This window comes from Phycodurus eques, unplaced genomic scaffold, assembly GCF_024500275.1.
Source record: "Phycodurus eques isolate BA_2022a unplaced genomic scaffold, UOR_Pequ_1.1 contig_296, whole genome shotgun sequence".
NCBI classification, from domain to species: domain Eukaryota; kingdom Metazoa; phylum Chordata; class Actinopteri; order Syngnathiformes; family Syngnathidae; genus Phycodurus; species Phycodurus eques.
The window spans coordinates 25,544-31,543 of record NW_026904293.1 but is presented as its reverse complement, the minus strand read 5'-3'; positions in this window follow the sequence as shown (position 1 = coordinate 31,543).

The window sequence follows — 6,000 nt, the reverse complement described above, 5'->3', positions numbered from 1 at the left end:
TTTTGGTTTGGGTTGTGTTTAGTTTTGTTCCATGTTTGTCGTGTGCTCATTAAGTTGTTGTGTCCACCTGTTCTCGTCTGCTTTGTGTCGACCAATCAGCTCTCTCCAGCCACTTATGTCTTGTCCAGGTGTTCCTCGTTGTCTCGTCTATCTGTTTGTATTTAGTTCCCTGGTTTCTTTCAGTTCTTGTCGGTTCATTGTCGTTGTCACATGTCTCTGCCATGTCATAGTCGTCAGTTGTCTTTATCATTGTGGTATGTTATTGTCAGGTGTCATTCTCCCTTTCTATTCCACGTCTTACTCACAGGTCATAGTTTGTTTCCAGTTTTAGATATTCGAGTGTTTCTTTGTTACTTTGATTTGATTGGTATCTGTTGTGGGACTTTGTTTAGTTTTCCCTTTTTGAAGATTAAATATTATTTTGAGACTCCCACACTCCTGCCTTGCCTCCCTGCTTCCCTGCAATTGGGTCCACCATGTTCTTGCCTTGCGTTACTCGCCCTCGCCTTAACCACGTACATGACAGTACCGGGTGTGAGTTTAGCTGGACTGTGAAACACCAGCAGGTGGGTGTGGTTCCAAATATGGTCATGAGGAACGACCATCTTCCGGGTGCACCCAGGGAGGGGCTAATTCCACGCCCAGAGAATTAAACCTTGATAAACTGAGATCCAGGGGTTTTCGGGGGCTTTTTCGTTGTCCTGGCTTTGTACGCAGCTGCTATGACACTAAGGCTTGTTCAATAAATCAAATTAGCCCAAACGGCAAGTGTCTCGAAGTCTTCATTCATTCCTGCCCAACGGAAGCCGGAGTTCTCCCGGGTGAGCTCCGACTCGGAACCACAGGCGAAAAAAAATCCACCTCAGTATCTCAAAACTTTCCAAGTCTTTCACCGTCAGTGGGAGCATCTCTCCATCCTTAATCTCAGCATCACCCATTTCCATCAAGTTGCCCTGCTGTATTTGACGGTGCTAGGCCCAAATCTTCCCACTGGTGTCCATTGACATGGACATCCTCGCGGCCCACCTGAAAAGAAAACAACAGATGAGATCGGCAATGGTTTTTCTGTATGCATGAAAGGAATGTGAAGACTGCTCTTATATCACCTGCGCGATATTGAAGAGTACTTACACTATAGTAACAAGGTACAGTGCTATCTTGATGAGTGCCCCAAATGACACATTTTTCGAGTTACAAAGTCATGCTTGATCAACTTTTTGCTTTTAAGGTACTGTAATGCCCTTGCAAGTGGGCAAGGAGAGCCACAATTGAGGATGCACTTTCAGCTGTTAATTTAATATGAATAACAGCCAAACACAAACACAAAATGAGAGCATCCATAAGGAGCTGTTGTAGGCCCCAACTCACGCCAAGAGGATCAGGAGCGTAACCTAACCTCAAAGTCCACCCGCATTCACCATCTTGACACCAGTCACGAAGCCACGCTCCTTAAAGGCACACTTCCAACACATACTACAGTACGTACAGTAATACACTTTATAAAACCAGTTTATTTCTTCACATTCTCTTTTTATTGTTTCATTATGTTTTTATACAATTTAGTTGTATTTGTCTTTATCAGAAACGCACCAAAAAACAAAACAAAACAAAACTGGTGGTGTTTTTGGGGGGCCTGTACGGATGAACCTCGTACGCCAAGGTATGACTGTAACTCACTTTAAGAAAATTTTCCTTGCAGGAGCTGTGTGACTTCAATGATTAAAAATACTGTTCTTGTACTTACTTTGACAATGATGCTGCCTTCATCATAGCCCAGCGCTACATTGTTGGACCCCCTGAGGACGCACGCACACCACACTCGCTCCATACCGTAGTTGAGGGTGCGCTCCAGGCGGTATGTGCTCGATTGCCAAATACGTACCGTACCTTCAGTGAGAGATAATGTTGTGCGAAGCAAAGATTAATATAGCCGTTGGAAGAGAACGGAACACGAGATATTGCAGCTCACCATCCTCTGACCCGGTGATTATGATCGGCAGCTCTGGGTGGAAGCTCACGCATGAGACATTCTGAGCATGGCCCTCCAGTGTCTGAACACAGGTCTTATTCTAGAACAGAAGTAAATTCCAGATAAATTATTTGTAGGGATGTCCTAATCACATTTTTTTTTTTGCACCCAAGTCAGAGTCTTTAATGTTAAATATCTCCCAATTCTGAGTCCCGATCCGATACGTACAATTAATAATAAATCAAAATTATATCTATATATATATATATATATATATATATATTACCAAACAGAAATAATTTTGGTAATCCTAATTGACCTAAAACAGGAACATGTTTGTCTGTTTGATAAAACATTAACTCATTCACTGCTATTGACTGCTGTTAAATTCAAATATCCATGTTAACGGGGAGGACTGGCAGTGAATTAATTTAAGTTTTCGCAGATTAATACTGTGTGTATTGTTACATTACCTATCTGTATGTGTTACTATGGAGTAAATATTTGTTACTTGAAGGTAAATCCCCAGTGATGTAATGGTAACTCTAGCTGGCCCGCCAATGGGGTTTTCCATTGAGTGTTGGCATTAAGTTGGCAAAAACAATCATGGGTGTCTTGTATTTAAATATATAGTGCGTTTAATTCTTTTTGTTTCATTTAGTTTTATAGTAAACTACACTTGGGGTATCATTAAACAATTTAAAGCACGCTCAGGGAGTCTGCCTGTCTCTTTCAGTCACTTATATTATACCAGTACAAAAAAACTGCAATTGGCTGGCGACCAGTTCGGGGTTTACCCTGCCTCCTGCCCGATGATAGCTGGGATAAGCTCCAGCACGCCCGCGACCCTAGTGAGGAGAAGCTGCTCAGAAAATGGATGGATGGATGGACAGTACTAAAAAATAGCCCGAAAAGTTGTCTTAATATAAAACAAAGCTATTACTGTTCCATTTGCAAAGATATTTGTACCTTTGGATTATTTTGTCACTTTAAAATGTCAGAAAATGTATCAAACCGATGTTTTTCCCCAATCTCGATCATCTGAAAAACCACGTAATCCACCCCAATTTCTGATCACAAGACCAGCTCGGGACATCCCTAATTATTTGTAGGTTTTACACGATCAGGATTTTTGGGGCCGATCACCGATCAGCGAGTTTAAAAAAACAATCACTGATCCAATCACAAGATGGAGCAATGTGTCTATTTAAATGACTTGTTCATTTACTGTATATACTTGTGTACTTAAATGCTCAAAACATTCTATTTACAATAAATAATCCACTCTTGTTGTCGTCGCCACGGTAACAAGTGTATCCAGTCGCGTTTCAGTTGACAAGGTAAAGCCCAGTGATTGTAAAATAACGGGTGCGGTGGTATCGGAATACAAGATTCTATTGTAGTTGTCTGACATAGTGCAATCGTGAAAGAGCAAATTTGTCTTGTAGTCTGATCCGGGCATTATGTGTTGTCTGTGGGACAGACACGCCGACATGTGTTTTGAAAGTTTTATTTTAAATACCTTTATTGGCCGTCAGATATTTTCAGTACTACATCAAAAGACACGCAACAAGGCTAAAAATAAACTAGCTTTTGGATTCAAATATACTGTCCACGATGGCGACGCAGAGTAAATGTCTTTTCCGGAGTCGATCAATGACATCATTGTTTGGATCGACAAATTATGACATTAAAGCAGCATAAAATGCAAAATTTCGGCCTATACCAATAAGATCGGTGTGAAATCTAATTATTTGTTGAGGCAATAAGATGGGACAGTCATGAGAAATGCATCGTTTTGATAGAAAAGCCTGTATCATGCTAAACATTCATATCATGCTTACATTTCCGGTTAGCAGGACAAAAACAATAACAAAAAAGACGCTATACCTGGTAGTCCCAGATTTTGACCTGACGGTCATCAGTCCCTGATATCAGATAGGGCTTGTCTCCGCCACTGTAATAGTCGAGGCAACTGACCCCTTTCTCATGGCCTTCCAAAGTGAAGTTGGGAGAGGATGAGCCCAGCTGCCAAACCTGAAACAACAAAAGGACACGACTAAATAATTTATTTCAATATTTTGATAGAACAATATACATTTTGCATGTATATGTATATATATATCCGCTTGACTGACTGATTGAGCATTTCCTGCCGACACGCTGCTTATATAGAGGAAAGGTGGACGTGACTGAGGACAGCATGCGGACGTTAAAGCGGGGAGGGTGCACGTGAAAGAGGACGCTAAAGGCAAAAGGCAAAAGCCATTTATCAACAACACCCAGAAACGCCCCCGGCTTCTCTGGGCCCGAGCTCATCTAAGATGGACTGATGCAAAATGGAAAAGTGTTCTGTGGTCCGAAGAGTCCACATTTCAAATTGTTTTTGGAAACTATGGACGCCATGTCCTCCAGGCCAAAGAGGAAAAGAACCATCCGGACTGTTATGGACGCAAAGCTCAAAAGCCAGCAGCTGTGATGGTATGGGGCTGTGGTCGTGCCAATGGCATGGGTAACTTACACATCTGTGAAGGCACCATTCATGCTGAAAGGTACATACAGGTTTTGGAGAAACAAATGCTGCCATCCAAGCAACGTCTTTTTCATGGACGCCCATGGGCTGTTTTTCTGCAAAGAGACCAGGACGACTGATCCGTGTAAAGGAAAGAATGAATGGGGCCATGTATCATGAGTTTTTGAGTGAAAACCTCCTTCCATCAGCAAGGGCATTGAAGATATAACGTGGCTGGGTCTTTCAGCATGACAATGAGCCAAAATACCAGCAACAGTGTGTGAAAACCTTGTGAAGACTTACAGAAAACATTTGACCTCTGTCATCGCCAACAAAGGGTATATAACAAAGTATTGAGATGAACTTTTGTTATATACCAAATCCTTATTTTCCAACATAATTTGCTAATAGAGGAGACCCCGGGGACAACCCAGGAACACGCTGGAGAGACTACGTCCTTCGGCTGGCCTGCGAACGCCTCGGGATCCCCCTGGAAGAGCTGGATGAAGTGGCTGGGGGAGACTGGCTGGGGAGAGGGAAGTCTGGGCGTCCCTGCTAAAGCTACTGCCCCCGCGACCCGACCCGGATAAGCGGTAAAAAAGGTAAGCGGTAAAAAATCAGACAATGTGATTTTCTGGATGTTTTTTTTTTCATTTTGTCTCCCATAAGTGAGGTATACGCATGATGAAAATTACAGGCCTCCCTCCTCTTTTGAAGTGTGAGAACTTGCACAATTGGTGGCTGACTAAATACTTTTTTACCCCACTGTACACACGCTGACGGCACAGTAAGCGACTGGTTAGAGCGTCACCCTCACAGTTCTGAGGACCCGGGTTCAATCCCCAGCCGTGCCTGTGTGGAGTCTAAATTGCCCGTCGGTGTGACTGTGAGTGCGAATGGTTGTTTGTTTGTATGTGCCCTGCGATTGGCCAGCAACCAGTTCAGGGTGTACCCCGCCTCCTGCCCGATGACAGCTGGGATAGGCTCCAGCACGCCCGCGACCCTAGTGAGGAGAAGCGGCTCAGAAAATGGATGGATGGATGGATGTACACACGCATACACACACACACATAAACAAAGTGGAAATTATTATTTGAGGTAATTAGAGCCTTAAATAGGTCAATAAGTCAGAACAACATATGACAGATTCACTTTAACCAGTAACTGGGATAACTGGGATAAATTCAAACCGACCAAGAGTTGAAATTCAAACATCAAGCCCTCTAGTCTTTGTTATCCATAATTTGTACAGTTGCTGCATGAGGGATATTTAACTCTTAGGCCTACTACACTAGTGTATCCATTGTTGATCATTATTGTGGGACATTAAAGTACTATGAATATTACATTTAAATGGTTGTAGACCATTTTCTGTTGAATTTAGGATATGGTTTGAAATAACAATTTGGTTTGTTTGTTTTCGGGATGCTACACACGTGCAGGAATTTTCGTAGGCGTAGGTGCAACGTAGGGCAAATAGGTCTTTGATGAACTGTCACCGTGTCCTGTTTTGTGGCGA